This window comes from Triticum aestivum, chromosome 4A (genome assembly GCF_018294505.1).
Source record: "Triticum aestivum cultivar Chinese Spring chromosome 4A, IWGSC CS RefSeq v2.1, whole genome shotgun sequence".
Taxonomy (NCBI): Eukaryota; Viridiplantae; Streptophyta; class Magnoliopsida; order Poales; family Poaceae; genus Triticum; species Triticum aestivum.
The window spans coordinates 605,621,092-605,645,128 of record NC_057803.1 but is presented as its reverse complement, the minus strand read 5'-3'; the positions used below and the strand labels follow the sequence as shown (position 1 = coordinate 605,645,128).

The window sequence follows — 24,037 nt, the reverse complement described above, 5'->3', positions numbered from 1 at the left end:
ATTGCTGTGGTTTTGGAATGCTAGTTCTCTTTCCTGCAGAACGGGCATTTATAGAGACCGTTACGCCGGTACACAATCTTTGCAGCCATGAGCCACTTGAAGATTTTCTTTCTGAAAGCTCCCCTCAGCTGTAGGTAGTTCTTCCATTCTTCCAAATCTGCAATCTGGTATTAGAAGAAAAAAATCTCATGCCAGCGAATTGTACATTATATCAAAGGCAGGTAATAGATTGTTTTTTCTTTGTATTGATTTCCTAAAACTTTGGTTATATGAAAGACAGGCATAAAATGGAATACAAATGATCGATTCATCTAAATTTGCAAACCCTAGGACTTATAACCGTACGATTAATCAAAAAAAGGCGAACAGTACGATTGTCTATACGAATAGCAAGGAATAACAAGAGAGCAATTTCTAGGGTTAACCTCGAGAAGGCAAATTTTAGGGTTAATATCTGCAGACACTAACCGATTCGTCGACGTTGGTGTTGTGTTGGACCAGCTGCGGCTGCGAATCGGCGGCGACGACGTCCTTGTCGACCAGTTCCTTCATGGGGTCCACATCCGCCGCACGGAGTGCACCAGCCACGCACCCTCTCCCGGCAGGTAGGATCATCCTCGCCGGCAAGAATGTGGGATTTTTGGCGGCGACGAGTAGTGGGCAGCGACGAAGACGTGGGTGGATAGGCAGAGGCGATCGAGCGCTGGAGGTGGGAGCGAGATTTGGGGAGTGAAAATTCAATTTGATTGGTAGAGAGAGGTCAAGGCCGCGCACAATTCGTCACTTTTGAAATTTAGGTACAAACATGCACGTATACGGCATTGTGCACACCCAGAGATTTGCCCGAACCAACCAATCAACCAACCAAGTAAAATAAAAAGTGCACAATGTCGGTCCACAAATGTGGCAACATAAACCGAACACCAAAATAGTGTGTTAAAAACAGCAAAATAGGAGGAACACTAAATATTAGAAGGGAGAACTACTGAAAAAAATACTAGAAGGGACAGTTGGCACATTTAATTTCACATGGCATCTACTAGCTTTTTTGTTCATCGCTGGCTATGTTATACCGGTTAGGTAAAATGAATGGATAATTATTAAACCCTAGCTATTGTCAAGGTTTATCGGTGTGTGTCTATGTGGCCAAGTGTGCTTGCACGGTGTGGGTCCAGGTGAGTGTGATGCACGAGACGGGCCTTTGTGGTTAGGGACCACATGAAGCGGCACCGAAGTTTGAGGAAAGTGAAGGGACGAGCCCCACACACCGTCCGCATGCCGGACTTGTTCCCTCCCATTGGCTATATCCAACATGCGATATGGCCTCGTTTACACTTACCCCGCGTGAGGGTTTATGCATGCCCCTCTCGGTGTTTGACCATACCCTTCATGGGTCATATGATGAGACCACGCCAACCCCGTGATGCACCGCCTAGGCACAAACCGGGCGCGTTACCTCTCGGTAGCTAGATCCAAACCATGCACCCCCGCTGTTTAGACCCAAGTGGAGTAGCACCTAGACACATGAGCCGCGACACTTGTGCCAGCCCCAGAACCATGCATTCCCGCCGTGTAGACTCATATGTGGCCATGTGTGCATGCATGTTGTGGTTCCAGCTGAGTGCGATGCACGGGACGGTCCTTGGTTACTAGGTCTAACATCACGCGGCACCGAGATTTGAGGCAAATGAAGGAACGGGCCCTGCACTCCCTTCACAGGACGGACGCATTCCCACCCTGTGGCTTGATCCAGCATGGGATATGGCCCCAGTTTCCCACAGCCTACATGAGGGCCTACGCATGCCGCTCTCGATGTTTTAGCACACCCTCTAGGGGTCGTATGATTACACTTGCGCTAGGTCCCGTGAATTTTCGGCCCCTCGATAATTTGCATGGATTATAATGGCAGCTGATGAGCATCATAGCCTAGAGAACGGCGTCGAGGCCACCCCTCCCTTTGGTAGCATATGGTGCATATATGGACCAAAGAGCTTAACATGGGGCTTTCATCCCAATCCTTGCTATGATTTCATGTGGCCGCCGTAGATCTTGAACTTTCGATGTTACAACCCTAGAAATGCGGTAAATGTCCCGAATATGGGAGGGAGGGGGGGGGAGGGGGAAGGCCACGCAATAAACGATCCCCATAATTTTATGTTTGTTTTATCTCGCTAGAGAAACAAGTTTTTTAAAATAAGGGTTTTTAGCATGTTTTAATAAGGATTTTATAATTTCACATTATAAGGTGCTTATTTTTTCCTAAAACGAATGTGTTGTAAACGCACAAAGCTCCACATTGAGCCTCTCACCATCACGTTCACGTTGAACTCACCCCAAAATGAAGGAGAGGTAGATCGAATCTCCCCACGGGGGGCAACCTCCAGCTAGTAGCTAAATATGGTTAGTTGAGAATTTCTCCCCAAGTCGTTTTTTGAGGCAAAATCAGTTTCTTTTTTTTCCTCCAATATTGTGGCGAAATACATGGAAGAAAAATCGTGGGAGTCACGGTGGAACGAGTGCACCTGTTTTTCCCGTCCAAAAGTGCACTAGTTGCCATATTATGTGAATGTGTCACATGTACAAACAATTGAATTGTCATTTTTATTTTGTTAACAATTCCTAAATATTGAATTTCAGCATGCACCTACCCCATGTCATTTAGGTGAAATTTGTTTTATCCAAGCTCTGCCAGCGACCGTGCAGATTCTTGTACCATGCATGTGCTGCTCTGGGCCTCTGGCGTCCGGTACCGGATAGGGGAATCTAGATGTGATGCAATACAATTCATGTTGACCCATATCATGCACCCTTAGCCAACCAAGCCGACAACATGCACCGCTAGCCACCTCGATGTAGACCATGCGGTAGTGTCCACGATGGGCAAAGATGCTCAGTTGGACATGTTTGCTGGCACTAGTGCATGATGCCCAATCTCGGTGTCCAAGACGGGTAGCCGTGTGTCGCTTTGACATGCTTGGCTTACGGAGGGAGGGACTGGTTGGATAATTAACGAACCGAGGTGGGGTCAAGGGTGAATGGATGGTGTGGGTCAACTTGGGTAAAGGGGAACGGTTTGAGGCCATTTGAACAATGGATACCATGTCTATGGTCATGAGCTACCTCACTTGCCTTACCACGAAAATTTTCATAAGGGGACAGTGTAAACCTAAAAATTTTGAGTTTTATTTTTGGATATCCTGTTTGTTACATTTATGGCATCGTGTACAAAAAATTTGGGGGTATTTTGGAGATGGTAAAAAAATCACTTCATTACAAACGGACCGTTTGGTCTCACTTAAGGGAGTTTTTCTAACAAGGTCTTTTCATACACATGAAATTTTGTACACATGATCTTTTCATAAACATAGATGGAATTTGAAAGTTTTCCATTTTTTAGAATTTTATATAATTTATAGTGGCTCAGTGAAACTCAGGTACATACCTCTGACTTTACCCTAAGGGGACAGTGTAAACTTCATTATTGCTGAATTTTCTTTGATAATCATGTTTATTACATGGATGTGACTATGCTAAAAAAATTGGGTGATTTGGAAAAGAAAAAACCCACCAACTAACAGGAGATATCAAACCCCACGGCCTGCATACGACTAGAAACCCAACAACCATATGGGCCAGGATGCAGGCCCGTGGGACGTTGATTTCACCTGCTAGTAGGCCCCACAGGGCATACACAGAAGTGGATAGGGAACTTGTTGTTTCAGTGAGAGAGGCTCATGCAATTGGTATCTCAGCCGCGTATATAAGTAGGTGCGTGCGCGTCTCGCTTGGCGAGGTGGGACTAAACTCCCACCACCCGTGAGTTGCGCCCGGTGCGTCTCAGCGTTGGGCCAAATTTTGTTGGGCTGTCCCAGGTGAACCTCACCCGCATGCTGGACCACGCGTCCCTGTAGATGGTTGGGCTGGCCCATCATGTACGCATATCCTTTTCTTTTTTGTTTTTCACATATTCTCTTTCATTTATTATTATATAGTTCTAAAACAAAGGTTGTTATAAACGCACAAAACTCCTTCTTCAGCCTCTCACCATCACGTTCACATTGAACTCACCCTAAAATCAAGGAGAGGTAGATCGAATCTCCCCACGGGGGACAACCTCCACGGAGTAGCTAAATATGGTTACTTCAGATTTTCTTCCCAAGTCGTTTTTTGAGGGGAAAATACATTTTTATTTTTTCCTCCAATATTTGTGGAGAAATACATGGAACAAAAATCGTGGGAGGCATGGGGGCTACCTGTTTTCCCCCTCCAAAAGTGCACTTGTTGCCAAAATGCATGTGAACGTGTCATATTCCACATTTGTCAGGACCCCGATTCCAAGTCACATCGATCTAGCCGGTAACACCTCATATCACTTTGCGGCCTCACGTACGGTATTCCCACGGGTGTCGCCTTACCATGGCCCGGGACCGTATGCGCCTTTTGGCTCACGTATATGACAGTGTCGCTAGCATCCATATGACAGAGAACCCGAGCCGACATGGCTAGCCGTGAACCCAAAGCGGCACCAACCTATGGGGACAGGCATACATGAATCACATCGAGCATGTCGGTCAGCAGCGTGTGAATTCAGGCTGTAGCAATGGGCTAATAGGACTCCGGGAACCCGGGCTGTAGCAGGCTAGGCAGGACTCCGGATGTCACCGCGTGACATTTCCCGGAAGGGACAGACACAGGAACGAAGTGAAACACATGCCGGCCAGTCAAGTGTCCTGAGCAGTAGTGCTGGGCTAGCAGGACTCCGGTGAACCGGGCTGTAGCGGACTACTACGGCTCATTGAAGCACTAGACTACATTTCCCCATAAGAGAGGCTGCCAAGGATAAACAACTAGATTGTCGGATCCCACACATACCAAGCATTTCAATCATACACACAATATGCTCGATATGTGTAAATACAACATGGCATCACAACATAACTCTACGACTCAAGTATTTATTCATTAGGCTCCGAGGAGCGAGATATTACAAACATGGGTCTCATGACCCAACAATCATAGCATACAAATCAAAGCACATGCGGAAGCTTAACATGTCTGGGGACAGACATCTACAAATGAAAAGGGCTGAGAAGCCTGATTATCTACCAGATCCTACCGAGGCACAAGATCGTAGCTGAGGTAGCAAGCTAAACGTCGAAGTCCACATGGAACTACTAGCGAGACTGACGTCTCTCTGCAAAACATAAAATAGGCAAACGTGAGTACAAATGTACCCAGCAAGACTTACATCAGAACTATCTACATATGCATCAGTATCAATAAAGGGGGTGGTGGAGTTTAACTGCAGCAAGCCAGCTTTGACTTAGTGGCTAACCTGAACTATGACTGCAAGCAACTCTTTTGAGGTGGCGCACACGAGTCCACATATTCACCATTCAATACACCACTATGGATCCGCTCCCGTCTCCCTACGAGAAGGCCATCCATACACTCACACTTATCTTGCGAGTTTTAGAGTATCCACTTTCACTTGTCTATGAACTGTTATAGGCAAACCAGAAGTCCTTTACCGCGGACACGGCTATTCGAATAGATCATTTATAACCCTTCAGGGGTGTTGGGGATATCACTACTGGGCGTAAACCGGCCTATCTGGGCCGGGTTAACTTCGTCAGTATTTAAGTATGTTAAAGCCCAAGAAGGCAGATGAGGGCTCAAGGCCCATAGTCGGTTCAAGGCCTATAGCCATAAACTGGCGTTGGTATTTAACTTGTATTGTAAGTTAGGAATAAGTAGAGACCAAACCGGACACATCTATGAGCTGGTATTGGGACTCTGTGAACCGACGGGCGTCACCCGTGTATATAAGGGGACGACCCGGCGGCGGTTCAGGGACAATAGACAACAACTCGAGACATAGGCGAAGCTTGTTTGCTCCCTGGTCATCGAAACCCCATCAATTCCATCACAACTAGACGTAGGCTTTTACCTTCATCGAAGGGGCCGAACTAGTATAAACTCTCTTGCGTCCCTGTGTCCGCTTTAATCCCTTCAAGCTAACCCGTCGCGATGGCTCCACGACTAAGTCCTTTCTCTAGGACATCTGCCGTGACAAAACCACGACAGTTGGCACCCACCGTGGGGCTATCGCACGATGGTTTCAAGTTCTTGGAGGGCCGCTTTGAAGGACTCGAGGGCTACGCCGTAGGCCGGATGACTAAGAGTCGTCGCGGCAAGCTTTACATCGATGATGCAGGCTGGGGCCCCGAGGCCGGCTCAGTTGAGTACGGGTACCGGGTCCCCTTTGGTGGCATACACGTTTTCATCGGCAAGATCGGAGAACCGGACCCTGAGCCGGATATCTGCACCGACCTCATCGAAACGGCTCAGCGTGCGCAATCTGCCCGGGTTAAACCGGCCATGAAGCGTGCCTTCGTGGGAGTCATCCATGGAGGAGGTCATGAGGATGGATCGGGATTTGGCGGCGAGACCGTCATTTACTCCGGCGATGAGTCATCAACCGGAGAAACCGAATCTCTATATCAGCTACAAGATGGCCGGATTGGGGGCTGTTCCGACGGCGACAGTATTCCGGACCCCTCTGATCTGCCCAACCGAGTTGGAATATTCATGACCGGCACACAAGCAGCGCTTCATTCTTCGACCGCTGCGGCAACAACCTCCGGTTCAGCAGCGGCGACGGCTGCCGGGGCAGGAGGCCCTGTGCGCCCGCCGGCTCATGTTCTATCAAAGCTATTTGATGCATTGGCTGTGCTTTTGGCGAAAGCTAATCCGGCGGATCAGGACGTCCACAACGCAGAGATTGCAAAGGTAAGGGAACAGATCACCCAGGCCAAGGCGGACCTGGCAACTGAGGATACCAGGATGGCCACAGAGCGGGCCGCTCTAGACGCACAAGCCTATAGGCTCATGTTGGACCGGAACGCGTCGCATGAAGTCATGAGGAGGAAGTACCAATCCCGTTTGCCTCCGGTTTTCGAGGCCAGAGACCTTTTCAACACCCCGGGAGTAGGAACCAGTAATCTGCTGGAGGGAAACCAGGCGGAAGCTCCTGGGACCGGTGCGCCGGTTCAGCCTCGTTGGATGGATCCGCCTCGTCAAAACACCGTTATACCTCAGGTTGTTTCAACACCTCCGGGTCACTACTCCAACCCAATGGACAATCTCGTCGCCGCTGCTGCACGGTTGGAGGCCATTCCAATTGAAGCTGACTCACCGCAGGCGATAGAGACGCGACGGGTCAAGGAGCTTCTTAGGACAGCTTTGGACCAACAGGAAGCATACTCGTACAGCCGCGACCGGATCCACTCGACCCCTCGCCCAAGCCGGAGCTATAGCAGGCGTATGGAGGAACCGGCAGTGTCAAGTAATGAACGACGTGGAGCACCCCGCGGCAACAACCCGGCGGGTGGTGCTGATAACGCTCAGGAAGTGGTGGACCGGGCCTGAGCACGCAGGGAGGCCGAGTTAGCCGCACAATATCAGGCTCGGCAGCTTACGCCGGTTCGTCCAACTATTTCGGTCGAACCCGGTGTAACTTCTAGCTCTTTGGGGGTGCCTTGCCTTGTCCCCGCTTTACGCAATGTGCGTCTACCCAAGGATTTCAAGGGCCCGCGCAAGGTACCAAATTACACAGCGGATCAACCCCCAGAGACATGCGTGGAGAGCTATGAGATGACCATGGAGATGCTGGATGTGGATGATGCGGCATGTGCGAAATACTTCACCATGATGCTTGAAGGAACGACCCGCACTTGGTTAAAAAGCTTACCGGCCAATTCTATCAGTTCATGGGCCTAATTACGAGCCCGGTTATCAATAATTTCAAGGATACATGTAAGCAGCCCATGTCGATAGCAGCCCATGGACGTTGGTGGCGCTGGTGCTGCGGCGGAAGAAGGACGGGGGTCTATGCATACCCCCTGGGAAGCTGCTTTGCTTGCTGCGAGAAGGAGCAGCACGAGGGCCAGCGCATGGGATGGCATGGTCCGCATGTCAATGGCTAATGGCTGTGTTCTGACTTCTGAGTGCCACGTGAATGGCGGGTCTGGTCACTCGTGATATTTGTAGGCAGTTCGATGGGTAGCCAACGTAGGACACTTGGGGCGATAATACTACACACACGCGCAAAACAGACGGACTTTCACGGACGCTGCCGCCTGGCCTTCACTAATTGGCCCCCCTGATTTTAAGTGGTGGGCCCGTCTCACTCTATCAAATCTAAGCCAATTATATCCTAACCACCCCGTAAAACCAAGTAAACCCTCCGTGTGTTTGGTTTGTATCATGGAGTGGAACGTAACGGGTCTGTGCCATGACTAGGCCACGTTCTTGTGTTTGGTAGCAACCGAGGACAGGAACCCACCCATTCCCCCGAGCGGCATATTCCCTTGAGATGCGGAATGTGCTCGTACCTCCGAATCGAAGGAATTACACGAAACGCCTCGCTCTCCCACCTTTCCTTCCCCGATTCTCTCACCCCGCGACCCCTTCCCATCTGCGCCGCCAGTCCATCTCGATCCGCCCCCTCGTCTCTCCCTCACGAACGACATATATCTTCATTACCTAATATGTATTATAATTATAGATGTAAAATGATATATGTGATATGTAATCTCATCATTCATGTGTCAAACGGTGAGTTGAATCAAATTCATTACATTTGGTCTCTCTAAGCAAACATCAAAATAGAACCGTTCCATTCCACAAAATATCTCTACCAAACACATGAACGAAACCGACCAATTCTAGTGAAATAGAATGTCATGGAACCATGACATTTCATTCCATTTTGTTCCCGAACCAAACACACCCTTGAATGCCTTTGGTCCTTCCGCTGAGTAAATATACGAGAGCGAACTAGCCAATGTGGGACACTCAAACCGTGTCCGGCTTTTTTTTTGAATTTTCAGGAGTTCCTACGTGCGTAGACCGCACATGCACAAGCGTGCCCGTGGGGAAGGATGTGCTCTCTTGTGGCACACACCGCTCGTCCGGCTAACGAGTGTGGCTTAATGTTTGGCCTTCTGCGGAGAAAAATCTTCCAAGACCAGACCATCACAAAAAAGTTTCAAATAGCAAACTATGATAAATAATTAAATATACAAAAGTCTTACAAGACTGGACTGGCCGATGTGGGACAGTAGTACGTGTGGTTGGGGCAGCTACACCGTGCGTCACCTTATGGCTAAGGAGCGTGACTTCCTTTGGCCTTCTGTGAAAGAAACTCGTATAGAGACTGGACTAACGACCGTGACTTATTCTGTGACCTTTGGCCTATTGCAGAGATAATTCTTTCGTTCGTACTATTATAGAGAGAAGAATGATGGAATTGTTTTTATATTGCTTAAGCCTTGTGGGCATATATATACAAGTAGATGATCAATTTGAAGTACAAGATAAGGTAGAAATAAATCCTAATCTATTCTATACTTCCTCATAATCACGATGCTTAACATCCACCCACAGTCATAACCGTAGCCACCCAAACATTGACACTAGACCGTTCCGGTGCCTAGACTGTTCCCTTGGTGATCATGTGTCTGGCCTAGTATGTGTCATGTCTATTTTGGCATACTCCACGATGCATTTATATATTTGGCAATGGATTATACGTGTTCGACTCAAACATCTAATCTTTCACATACTCCAAGTCCAATTGTCACACTGTAGCCCTATACACTTATTCGGCAGAATACGAACTGTCGTTTTTCTAGACCCAGGCCTGCAGGGCACAAGGTGTACAACCAAAGAGGCTCGACATGTCGAGATGTAGATTGTCATCGATTTTAGAGTTACTGCAAACTTTAGGCCAAAGTCCAGTCCTCACTACCCCATCACCCACGCCTTATTGGTAGAGTCTTTTTAACGGCATTCTTTACTCTTTTTTTGGGAAATTTTCTATCTATTCATTTTCAATCAATCATGGCAGTACATCGAACATCAGAAATACTAAAATTGCATCCATATTCATAGACCACATAGCGATGATTACAAGCCGAAGGCACGCCGTTGCCGTCGCCCCTCCCTAATACGGATTAATTGTCCACTGTGCCGATCTGACGATCTAGATTTAGTTGTACTAATACATGATCGTAGCAGATTGGGCATATCTTAGTTAGAGGGGTCATCTCATAAAACGGCCGGCTTTACATTACCATTTGCCACAAAATACACATTTACTTTGACATGTATATTATACCCCGCTCTACTTTGCCCATTTGATAAGAATTTCATGTTTCAGCCTTTTATATGTTAAAAACATTTACCCAAGGAAAAAAAAGAAAAAGAAGAAAAGAGGGAAAAAAGAGAGGAAAGAAACAAAGAAATGCTCCCTCCGTCCCAAAATAAGTGTCTCAACTTTAGTACAACTTTGTTTCAAAGTTAGTACAATATTTTTTTACGGAAAAAAATTAGTACAAAGTTGAGACGCTTATTTTAAGACGACGAGTCGGTGACAATACTAAATAATTGAAATACCAAGCGTTACTGCACCAGCCCATGTGGGGCGCCACACGTGAGCGAGCTCGCTCGCAATAAGCGATGCATTGCATAGTGTGCATGCGAAGTCAAAAAATCAGTCATTTTATATCTAAAAAGCTAAAAGAAATAGCTAGTCCACTAACATATAATTTATTGGGATAATTATATTCGTATATGATTAAGGGCTACTTTTGGGGTTTATTGGTGGCTCTGTTTAAATATTTTGGTTCGGCTTCTAAAATAAAAATTTAGGTACGGAACAAACCAGGTCTTTATGAGATATTCTTTCACCGTACCTAATATACAAAGCTGGAAAAAAGCCAAACATAAAAGGATTGGACCCAATTGAAATCTAAAGGAGAGGTGGGGGAAAGGGAAAGCTAGAATTTTGACGAAGACACCTTGGCCCCTGCCCTGGCACACAGGGCACCTTCATTTTGGGTAAATTCAAACACCCCTGCACACACGGCGAAAAATACGGTATACTTCTAGGCAGTTCGATGGGTAGCCAACGTGGGACACCTGAATGTGTGGCTGGACTACAACGGTCGTCTGCATAACGACCGTGACGTAATGTTTGGCCTTCTGCGGAGAAAAACCATAGACATCGGACTGACAACCGTGACACATACTGTGGTCCTTCTCCTGAGTAAATATAGAGTTTTGGACGCGTCTAGGGAGCAGCCGGCTGCTCCCTAGCGCTCCCTAGCAGCCCTTCCAAAATAGTAATTTTCTGCCCCCCCTGTCTAGGATAGGAAAGTACCTGGCCCCCGCTCTCGATTCCTCGCACCATCGAGCCACGGAACTCACCTGATCCTCCCTCCCCACGTGTTTCCCTCCTCCACCCCCTGGGCGTCTCCCCACCAAATCGCCCAGCCCCATCTTCTTCTCTCCCAACCCACAAAGGGACAACTCCCAGATACAGAAAACTCTCCACAATCCTCCAATGGTGGTTGGTTTAGGATTTGTTCTCCAGGCAATTCCTATTGACTAAGGGTAGAAAAAGCACAGAAAAAGGTCAGATTTAGCTTTCACTTTCCCCCATGATTGTGTGCCTCTTTCATCCTTGTCCCCTCGGTTACTGAAGAACACAAGCCTTCCTTTCCCTTTCCCCATGATCTGCACAAGGCTGCAGTTCGAAAAAATGTGTAAGAACATGTACTGGATAAAAAAACAGAAATACAAAGTTGCATAGGTGCTGTTAATTGCTGCAAATGTCAGATTTTTTGCCCAATTGCTTTGATGGATTTTTTGTTCTGCTTAATAAGTTGGTAGAAACACAAGTATGTTTGCTGGTAAAGCAACTTGCTTGGCCTGTTTTGAGCAACTGTAGATCGTAAGCAAGGTGCGTGTAGATGTTTAGGCAAGCTTCAAGCCCTATTGGGGCAAATCCAGGAGTGTTGTGCCACAACTGGTTGTTTAAAGCAAGTTAAGTGTTATGGTTAGGCAACTTACATGTTAAGATTAAGCAAAAAGGGTGGGGAGTCAATGTAAAAAAAGGCTGGTTGAAGGAAAATAATGGTAGGCAAGTTTGAGGGTTTGTTTGGGCAAAATTAGGACAAATGTGAAGCAAGAAATACCGGTATGGGTATTATGAAGCAAAACTCCAGATGTTTTTAGCCAGCTAAGTGCTACTTCCTCCGTCCGAAAAAGCTTGTCCCAAACTTGTCTCTCAAATGGATGTATCTAGCACTAACTTGGCGCTAGATACATCCATTTGAGGGACAAGCTTTTTCGGATGGACGGAGTATGTTTTAGGAAACTTCCATGTTATGTTTAAGAAAAGGATGAAAATGATGTGTAACAAAACTGGTTGCAAGAAAACAATGGTAGGCAAAGTTTTAGGGCTTGTTTTGTGCAAATTCAGTAGTACTGTGAATCAAACATGAAACTGGCATGGGTATTCTTCTGAAGCAAAATTTCAGGTGTTTTCGGCAACTTTGGTGATATGTTTAGGCAACTTACATGTCATGATTAAGAAAGAAAGAAATGAATGTAAAAAAAGATGGTTGAAGAAAAATAAGGTTAGGCAAGAAAGGATTACTACTATGCAACAACTGTTGTCATATAGAGATAGATTTATGGTACCTGGTGTCAGAAATTGACTGAAAGTGACTTGAGCTTGGCCTTGTTGAACAGGTACAAGAAGTTTATTCATCTTGAAAAGCCTTGCAGGCGATGCCCTGTTCTCTTATTCTAGAAGAAAAATACAACAACAGATGAAACATGTGTATTTCCTGGACAGTTAGGCAACTTGACATCAGAACTTGGGCAAGTGTTGATCAAAAGTGAAGAAATTGTGTATTACCTCGTTAGATCCGGTCTTTTGACATTTTGCTTTTGATGGTTGTTCCACGACAGTGTCTTTCTTAGAATTTCAATCACCATATGTGGAAACACTCGAATTGCTGTTGATGTCCAACAGACGTTTGCCACTGGCAGCAATCTCCTTTCTTCCTCAACGCTGGTACCCAATAAAGGGTGTGCTTCTCTGGCCCTGCAACAAGAACACGCAACAAGTTAAAAGAACACACAACAAGTTTATTGAATCTTTTTTCGGACACACCTCGTGATGATCTTCAATCACATGTGAGGGATCAGCATCACGATTAACTGCATAATGATCTTCTTGAATGCCATTTTTGCTTGGTTCATCCATTAGTTCCTACTACACAAAAAGAAAAAGAGTGCATTCAGATGACTTTCTGGATATCGTCTCTCGGATACTGGCAACTCACATACCAATTCCAGGCAAGTAAACCCAAAAAAACAGGCGAATCACCTTCCAATGCGCACCGAAAAATAACAAAAACATGACTCATCTGAGGCATCTGTTGTTGTTAACGTACCCAGATCATCATGGACAAAATCATCTGAGGCATGTGTTGTCGTTGACATGAGGCGCCTCAAAAATGAAAGCACGTGGCTGTAAAAAACAGGGGGGAGAATACCCCCATTCGGCACCCCCAATTAAAAAAAATCCCAATGTAGCAAAACAAGAGATAAAACATACAATGATAATGTGTTGTCACATTTAAACTTCAAGTATAAAATTACCCCAATTATTATGAAATGTTAAGGAAAATAAATGAAGAGCAAGGTTCATGTGTTATTTGAGGCAACTACATACAAAATTTGAGGCAATTATTATGAAAAAATAACAAACACATGGAGACTACTAACCAGTATATGCACCACATATAAAAAATGATTGAAAGGTAGCAACTCGTATTGGGTTTGTAGGCAATTTCCATAGATAATGTAGCAACCTCATCAGCTTGCTAGCCGAATTAAAATAAATAGCGAAAGTCAGGAGCAACTACAACTTGGTTTGTAGGCAATTTGCATACAAGTTTCAGGCAAATAAATGTGGACCTATATTATGCGGAACATCAAGTTGTGTTGTGTCCCATGGAAAAATGCTTTAGTTATTGCAGGCAAGTTGTGCTCTAATCTAAGCAAATTGCATACTATATCCAAGCAAACCAGGTTTTCTTTAGAGAAGGGATTAAAAGGCAGCAACTCATACTGGGTTTGTAGACAATTTCCATAGATTCTGCAGCCAACTCATTAGCTTGCTTTCCGAAGAAAATAAAATAGTGGATACAAACAGCCCGTCGACCCATTAAGCAAGTCCAATAGCAGGAACAAGGCAACTACTAACAAAAAAATCATGCAAGTTTGAGCAAGTCCAATAAAAGAAATGAGTATAATAGCTCAATATCATTGTTTTTAAGGCGTCCTGCATTGGACGCTTAGGCGACGCTTAAGCGATAAGGCGCCCGGGCAGCGCCTTACAAATATGCCCGCCTTAGGCGTCGCCTAGGCGCTAGAGCGGGTGGTGCTCGCCTTAGGTCGCCTTACCGCCTTAAAAACAATGCTCAATATAAATCTTGTTTTCCCCGCTTTATTATATGCTGTAATCACTTGGACACAGATAAGCAAATATCTATCAAGTTCTCATACATGACACATGTATAGTGGCTAAAAAAGAATTAGAATGATAACGAAACAACAGATTACTTAATAATGCAGTCTCTTTTTTGCCATGTGTTATGAATATAATCATAGTAGAGAGTTTATACTTGCTACTATCATCTCTCCGAACTATCACAGCAGATCAACCCAAGCCAATGCACCTTGTGCTAAGAAACATCATCACGCATAGAGGAAGCACAATTACAGAAATGGAAGGAGAGAAAGGAAAAAAAATACTCCTTTAAATTGCAGCCATCACGAGCAACAATTCAAGAGAAAGGCACCAACACCATCATCCACCTGCTACCTCGGTGCAATTTTTCTGCTCCAGACCTCCAGTTCAAGCTACAGCCAGCACCTGTACACGGTCACAAGTAAAAGTTCAGACATCGGAGCTGGGACAGCTGTAGGATGCAGCAGGAGATAGCAGTAGGGAGAAGGAGGTGCACCAGCAGCTAGCAGAAGGAGGTCGAGGCCATCCCTGATGTGGCCTGTGGCGAGATGCTTGAGAGGAAGAGGCCCGCTACAACGGCGTCGGTGCCAGCGCCACTGAACGAGGAGCGTGGGGGTGGTGCGCGCTCGCCTTCCTCGTGGAGATGGGTGCGCGCTCGCCTTCGGAGGACGCGAAGGCGGCCAACACAGACACGGCCTTGTCGCGGGAGGCTGGGAGGAGGTCGCCGGAGTCGAGAATCGCGGCGACCGCGAAGACGACGGCAGCAAGGAGCCGACGGATTCGGCGAGCGAAAATCTGGGGCGGGGGAGAAGCCTGTGGATCTGTCACCTTGGCCCCTGACGCTGGCTGGGGAGACAAGCAGGCGCCCGCGGAGTGCGGCGCGGCCGGCGCCGCGGATCGACGAACGCAGCGGTGGATTTGGGAGAAGAAACAGGCGTGCGCTTGTGGATGTGAGAGTGTGGGTTTGGTCCGCTCCGTAAAACCCGACCACGGAACACCTGGCGATCGGGATCCCGATTGGACGGCTCGTAAGGGTGTGTGCTCAAGACCTCTAAATAGCAAAGCTTTGCTTTAAAGAATTTAGGTAGAGTTTTACGTACGAGACCGAACTAGTCAATGTGGGATAGGAAATCGTGGTTTGCCTACATCGTCCATCTGGCCTTTTCTTTACCCGCAAAAGAAAAAAAAACCAATTCTTTGAATTTTCGGGCAGTTGCTACGTGTGCAGACCGCACATACATGAGCGTACCCGTGGGGAAGGATGTGCTATCCTCTGGCACACATCGCTCGTCTGGCTAACGAGTGCATCTAATGTTTGGTCGTCTGCGGAGAAAATCTTGGGAGATCAAACCACAAGGAAAAATAGTTTCAAATAGCAAACTACGATAAGAGCAACTCTAATGAGAGGACCCATTTTGTCTGTTTGGGTCATCCGAACAGAAAACTTGGCCCAACGGGGCGACCCAAACGGACGTCTGTGTCCGCCTGCTGTCCGTCCCCGATCCAAACCTGACCTAAATCTGGGAACAAATAGGTACGAAGCGGATGGAAGCGGACGCTCTCGTCCACCGCTGTCGCCCGCTCGTGTCCGCCCCTGGTCCCATATGTCAGCGACTGCAACGCCCGCAGCAAGGCCACCGGTGCTGGTCTCCACCGCGCGCTCGGCTGCTCCTCCGCACCGCAGCAAGGCCGTCGGCACAGGTCGCCGACGCGTGCTTGGCCGCTCCTCCGCACCGCCGCGAGGCACTACTAGGGAAAACCTTATACACAGAATCTTAGCAGCAGCGCGGTCTAAAAACAGACGCTACTGCTAATTAGCAGCAACGAGCTTTAGAAAAGAGCGCCGCTAATGACTGAGTAGCAGTAGCGCTCTAGGTGAAAAGAGCGCTACTACTATAATTGCCACGGTGTTGCCTCCAGGAAAGATATAGTAGTAGCGCCCTTTCCGTGGACGCGCTACTGCTAAAGAACTTAGTAGCAGCGGTTTTGCTCAAAACTCGCTGCTGCTAAGTATGACCGCAACTAATTAAGTTTAGTCCCATACTGCTAAGCGAACAAGGTGTTTACCACCTTAAATATGTTGCTTCTCAACCTATCTCGAGCACTTGGTCTTCATTGAACTATATGTGTATGATTTGTGGTTGCAATATGAATCCTCGCCTGTACCTATACATGTACAGTGAGGATTCATGTTGACTATTTAGATTGTACACAAAAAGATCAATGATGACCAATGCATATTTTTGATGTTTTTACTAAAACAAAAGAAATAACTGCTTCCATTAGCAGTAGCGGTTTTCCCCAAAACGCGTTGTAGATAAGTTAGCTATAGCGCGTCTGTACGTGCGCTACTGCTAGTTCGAGTTAACCAACCCCCGCATCAAAATTTTGTTAAGTCCTCCTTTCCCCCCTTCCCCCCCACCGGCCTGTTCCCCTACTCCCTGTTGCCGCCGCCCGAGCGCGAGCGCGCCTGCGCCCTCACCGCCGCCGCCACCGCCCGCCCTCAACCTCACCGCCTCCGCTCTCGACCACACTATCGCCGCCCTCGACCACACCGCCGCCGCCCTCGACCGAGCCCGCCGACCAGGACCGCCGCCCTCCCGATCCCGAGCCCGCCCTCGCCGCCCCTCCGTCGCTGAGCACCTCTCCGCCACCGTCTCTCCCTCTGTAAGCCCCCCACCCATCCCCAACCCCCTCTCTTTGCCTAGTTAGTAGATGATTTTAGTAGTAGTAGATGTTAATTTAGGGTTCATAGATAATGATTTTTAGAAGTAGTGGATATTAATTACTAGTAGTGATGGTAAACTAATTGTATAATTAGCAGTAGTACATGTTAATTAGTAGTAGATGTAGTAGTTAGATGTTAATTAGTAGTAGTAGATGTGCTAGTCTCTTTCTATTTATAGTAAGTTTATATTTAGTAAGAACTAGTTGAATTAATAGAACTAGTTTAGTTTTAGTTGAACTAGTTAAGTTTTAATTAGTTGAACTAGTATAGTAAGTAAATAAATAACTAGTTGAACTACTTCATTTTTAGAAAGAACTAGTTTTTTTATGCTAAGTTTATATTTAGTAAGAACTAGTTGAATTAATAGAACTAGTTGAATTAATAAAACTAGTTGAACATGCCATATTTGGTGTTATTTTTTAGTTTAAGCAATTATTTCATGTTTTGGTTACACTTTCGAGTGGCCTATGTTTTGCCGGAGTGTTGATTAATTTCCGTTCCAGCAAATTTCAGGCGCTCCATATGTCCTTTTTTAGCAAAGGTCATGCCGGATTTTTCCGTGAATTCTGGCATGACTTGTGCTAGAATATGTACAAGTTTAATCTCTGAATTATGAACGTAGGAAATGTCGTACTCGGACGACGACAGTCTTCCGGGGGAGTGCAGTTGGTGCCACGATGATCGAGGTATGTGCGACAGGTTCGTTCAGCTGGATGAAGATCGGCGCTTCAGCATTAAGCTCGAGGAGACCTTCGATATTGAAATGGTACGCAACAACGACAAGTGTTTTTTTTCCGTAATTAAGCATGACTTCAACTATTTCAACGTCTAATTTTCATCTTTTACAATTCAACTAGCTTATCCCATGCCATGCAAGACGTTATGTCTTGGAGAGGATGGGTTTTGAAGACCATGAAAATTTTCAAACAAAGAAAACACACCTAAGGACCCATCATGATATCGATTTTGAAGTAAATATGTACAATTCTCAGAGCGTAACCCATTTTGATTGCCAAAATTGGGAAGCACTTTGCAAAATGTATGATTTTTATGAGGGTATGATTGTCAGCATGGATCTTGGTGATCCTAACATTGAGCAAGACAATATGGACATTTGGGTCCTTGTTGATACGCTTCCGATTCTACCGCAATGTGAGTTTCTCAAACATAGTTATTAACTAATTTATATTGTTTATTTCAAAATAGTTGACACCTTATTTCCATTGACAACTTATTTTAAATCTTTAAAGAATGTGCAGAAGATAATAGACAAAATCCACTACACTGATGGCTCCGAATTAACTTATAAGGAGAAAAATCATCTGATTGCTTATTGTACTTTTTTGAGAATTACAATACATATTATCGAACTCCTCCAAATTATGGTGAATACATGCCACTAGTGCACGTGTTGAACCACGATAACTTCTATGGAGATACCCAGGTAAGATATTTTACTATTACGACATCCGTGCATCTTTTGCGTACTTCTAAAACTAGTACATCATTGCTAACTACGAAGTTATTACTATGTTTTTCAACAGAAAATCCCGATGGATTGTGTGCCTCATCTGATGTATTACAATGGTCGCCTTGAAGTTCCGAACCTACAGCTAGGTCATCCTACGGATCTCACCTGTGCATATCGAATTTCTGAAACCGGTGAACACATGCTAATCAAAGAGTGGAAAAAATGTTTGGACATTCGTAAGGAGGTTCTTGAAAGCAACATTAAGCGAAAGGCAAGAATTGGAGACAGGATAATCTGCATTCTCCATAATGGAGAGCGAGTGGCTATCTTGTTTTTTTGCTATTTTACCTTAGAGAATATAGTAGGTCCTAAGAGAATGTAGTAGGTCCTATGAGGTACAATATGTTTATTATGTGATACAATGTGTTAGAGTTGAAGATGTGAGGAGTACTTGTGATTACGACTAGTGACCAATGATATGATGATGATGATGATGATAAGTTGTTAATGATATGATGATGATGTTGATATTTATTATATCATTGGGTGAAAGAACCGCAGATTAGTTTCAAGTGGATGTCCGTCCACTTGAAACTAGTCCACACGGTTCTTTCACCCCGTGATGTAATAACTCATTATGATGTAAAAACAATTTGTAAATTCCTGTTGTATGAAAATTTGTGTAAAGGTGTACGAATACAACATGAAATAAAAAAGAAATAAAATATGAAATAATAGTAGCAGCGCGGGCAGAGAGAAGCGCTACTACTAATTACCAGCAGCGCTCCTCCTGGAACTCGCTGCTACTAAGTCGATTTAGCCGTAGCGTGGGTGGAGGCACGCTACTGCTATTCGTTAGCTGTAGCGCCTTATCAGTAGCGCACCACCCCGCGCTACTGATAGGTCTAAAACCCGCGCTGCTGCTAGCCTTTTCCCTAGTAGTGAGGCCACCGGAGCAGGTCGCCACGGCGCGCTCGGCCGCTCCTCCACGCCCCAGCGAGGCAATCGGTGCAGGGCTCCTCCGCGCGCTCCTGCTGGGGCTCGAGGCCCGGACGGCGGCGCGAGCAGAAGGTAGCTGCAGTAGAGGCGCGAGCAGAGAAAAATCTTGCGGGGAAGGGGATCCGCGAGGAGGAGAGGAGAGGCGGCGCGAGGGAGAGAGAAGGGGGCGAGCGGCGCGAGGGAGAGAGGAGGGGGCTTGCGGCGCGAGGGAGAAAGGAGGGGGCGGGCGGCGCGAGGGAGGGAGGAGGGGGCGGACGGCACGGAGAGTTTGGGTCGTCGTGCGTTGGATACAAGGCTTGTCCACCCCATGTCCACTAGGCGGACAGGTGACCCAAACGGACATGAAACGGATAAAATCGATGTCCGTTTGGATCCTTGCGTTGGAGTTGCTCTAAATAATTAAATATATAAAGTTTTACAAGACCAGACTAGCCAATGTTGGACAATAGAGCGTGTGGTTGTGCTAGCTACAGCGGCGTCACCTTATGGCTACCGTGGCTTGACTTTTCGATACAGTGGTTATTCACATGTGTATATTTAGGGAAAAATAGTTATGCTCACGTGTTTATGTTCGGTGAAGAGAGTGTAATTAGATCCGAACAGCCGCACTGTCACTCGTACACCCTGCACAAACTTAACTATCTTCGTAGGTTTTACAAACCTGCTTGAGCGGGCCATCTAAGAGGATGAGAAGTGGTAAACGTTGAGCGTACTTGAGATGAAGATGATCCCTCTGGTTGTCGAACGACATGACCTTCACCATAACGCGGAAACAAGAACTTCAATGTCACAACGGATTACACCAACGATATCAATAACGAAAAAAGAAAAAGAAAAACCACACTGACTCATCAGATCGTTAGAAATGAATCAGTAGCGGCATGAACCTAAAATCCATAAGATTGGACACACCAAATCTCCATAACTACGTTACACTACCTGTCCAATGAGACACCGCCAAAGCATGAAAAGAACCAGAGTACCAGAAAATCCTTTCTCAGCCCGAGCTCAAATGAGCTCGGGTGAACAGTAAAATCAAAAAACATTTTTAAAACAGTAAAATCAGGGCGCAGATCTAAGGGCCCGGTGGGCCGTTGGACCCACACGGTGGAGATCATCCTAACATTCTCCCCCTTGATCTCAACTTTTACTTTTGACCTCATACTTTTACTTTACTCGGATCAATACATAGAACATGTTTCATCATCACAACCCAATTGTCGATAGAATCAGACAACCACAATGTACCTCTGTTTTGAAACAAATTCTTTAACCTTGGACCCTTTTATTGTCCGGAAATCTTAGACTATACCATAAAACCCATGTCGACTGTGTGTTCTCCGAACACACTGGGCGGTAAGCCTTTATTAATCAGATCTGCAAAATACTTGTCTATTGCTTTTATGCTTCAAGCATTTCTACATAATTCCGGACTTTCTCCTTTACAACGCATAACTCTGTGTCAGCGTGTTTGGCATCAATACTTGACTCGTTGTCATAGGAGAGAAAAACTTAAAATGGTTATCGCTGTTGTCAACCATTATCAACTCCGGGTACAGGTCTCCTTAACCATTTTGCCTATCCCTCAGCCTCATATCAAGCTATAAAATATCTTTGCATCACATTCATGATAATTGTTTCATTCTTTGGAGCTTTTCCACACAAAAACCTCCAAGTATGAAAGTTAGCGACAATTGTGGATTTCGCTATACATTTCACAACTCATGTCTCTGTACTCACAATCTTTTGAGAGCACTTATTTCTTTCAGCATGAGGCCGATGTCTTTGACTCCATTCCAGTGATCTATATATGGACTGGACATTGCCAAAACAATTCAGATATGTGAACTGTGTCAGGGTAATGTATTGAGCTTCCAACAACTGAAGCATATGGTACCATATCCGTTTTCAATCTTTTCTCATCAACTCTTGGAACACCATAGTTTCCAGTTCCATTACCCTTGACTATAAGAACAAGTGTAGGTTTTCTCGCATGCATACTTTAGAGACCTTTCTTAGCATGTCTATTTGACATCCCTAATACCCCCTTTTATTCTTTTCTTCGTGAATCTCGATACTTATAACGAGAGACACTCTACTGAGAACATTCTTTTGAACTTTGAGGACAAGAACTTATTTTCTCCTCCTGCAGTAGGTTGACATCACCACTAGCAAGTAGGATGTCATCCACATGCACAGGATTAGAAAATGAATTTCCCATTCTATAACTTTGCACGAATACAATTATCCTCTCATTTTCTTTAACCCAAAATAACATATGATTCTTTTAACTTTAAATGCCACTGTCTAGAGACTTGCTCTAGTCCATAAAAAACTTCTTGAAGCAGTATCCCGTGTGTTCTTTACTTTCATCTGATGTAACTCAGATCATGCACAAAACTTTCAATTTAAGTCGTGCTTTACACCTTTACATATTTCCTTTGGAGTCACATTGACCTTGTAGACCCTTTACAGCCTACTGTTTTGGCTCCATTGGAAATTACTTATGAGTCTCAAAACTCGATTGAGCGCTTTAAATGAGGCGGGATCAACCTCCATTTGAATTTCACTAACATAGACTTTATAGTAATCAGAAGTATCTGACCTTCTCATTCCTTAAGACCATCTGTGTCTTAGGTACTAGCACTTCTTTCATATGGGGCTGTTGTTGCTCTGTCGTTGCCAAGAGGCAAATTAATTCTATAGTCTTTGGTATTTTCATACCATGCTCCCCCAGATTTACTCCATCTTCACTAAAATGGGGTATCTTTAAACTTTATTATTTGGGTTTATTCTGTTAAAACGTTCTTCTTTATGGCACTTTTAAGCACCGTCTTAGTATTCCTTAGTCTACTGTTGAAACTATAAAAGATCCAGGAATACAACTATTTCTATTCTTTAGAGGTATTATTATGACCGTCGTACTCCCCCAGACGATCACATTCTTCATCAATGGATCACTTTAGATGCATAATATGCATCACATTATCTAAAGTATAGGGGAGTTTCATCATTCTTAATTTGTCTAATATTTCTTTCTCCCCCTCGAAATGTGGCAAGAAATTTTCTGCCACAATTTCGAAAACCATTCATGACTTTTGCGAATTGAGGAAACTTCAATTATCTATTTCATTCATCTGATTACTTCATGCGAAATGAAGTTATCTGTTAACTGGTATGGGAGTACTTTTTCCTCATTCCATTTCAGAAACTCAAGAGAGTTCTTTATTATTAGTACTTTTGCAAGTCACACTTGCATATCAATCTTATCTTTAGGTTTGTCTCTCACTTTTATTCTCTTTGGATTTATTGAATGCTTAATGACCGTTACACATAAGGTGTACGGTCGATACTAGGAAAGCATAACAGCTACTCCATACCTTTCTCCCAGAGTGGGACACATTAAACGCACATGAGTCATCATATCTTTGTGCTGTCATACAGGATAAGTTCTTTGCCAAAATTTCTCCTGCCATATAGGATTTTTGACATAATACTATGTCAACTTTACCCAGTGACGTAGGTATTTTCCCAGACTTTCCCCGCCATGCGGGTATTATCATAATCCTCTTTTCCCGCTATGCGGGTAATTCCCTGTAAGGAACATAAATGCCAGAATTGGCTCTTTTGACTGCATACGCAATCATCAAATTCAGAAATAAATCCGAACGCTCTTTGACACACATTCTTGATCCGACGTTGGTTAAACATGCATGTTGCTTGTCTCATCTCAAATCATGTTGACCGAAAAAACTTCTTCATATAGAATACATGAAAGCCATTCGTCAACCAAGACTCTGAATGATCTATCTATTTTCTTTTCTTGGATTAATATCCAATAATTCTTTTCTTTTGAAGCCATTCTTTAGAGAGAACATACTCCCTCACGTTATGACCTTTCTTGGTCATCTTTCGGGTCACAAGTACCCAGCCATTCGCTTTCACGAATGAAAGCATGTGAAACTTTTAGTCTGAGAAAACTTAGCCAATATTCAACAATAATGAGCATAAAAAATAACCCCATGTTGGTTTGATTAAAAAAAATACACATTAAACTTTGAAAAACTTTCTTTTATATTGGAAATCACCGTTGGGCAGAATTAGAATAAAACATCATCCTTCTACATTAATTCCATATCACCGTTGAGCGGAAATGAGAATAATGCATATAACTCTTAAACAATGTGATGATAGTATTTCTATTGAACAACTTTGATAAGAAATCATCATCATCATCAACTTTATTACAGCAGGAACAAGAAATATACATTTCTCTAGCTTAAGAGCTTTTATTGATCTTTATATGTTCTCTGAAAATTGATCACTTTGATACCAAATTTATCAGAGATTTAAGCTTTGAACATAGGGCGGGCTGGGTGGTTTGGTTGCAGCGGCACCGGACTCCCTGGACCGCGCTAGGCCGAGTTCACCGGTCGCGGGCGTC

At 44.9% G+C, this 24,037-nt stretch overlaps 1 pseudogene; it reads right to left on the bottom strand.

Moving 5' to 3' along the window:
• Positions 1-14,810: 14,810 nt before the first annotated feature.
• On the bottom strand, positions 14,811-20,356 carry LOC123084041 (uncharacterized; annotated as a pseudogene).
• Between the last annotated feature and the right edge of the window lie 3,681 nt (positions 20,357-24,037).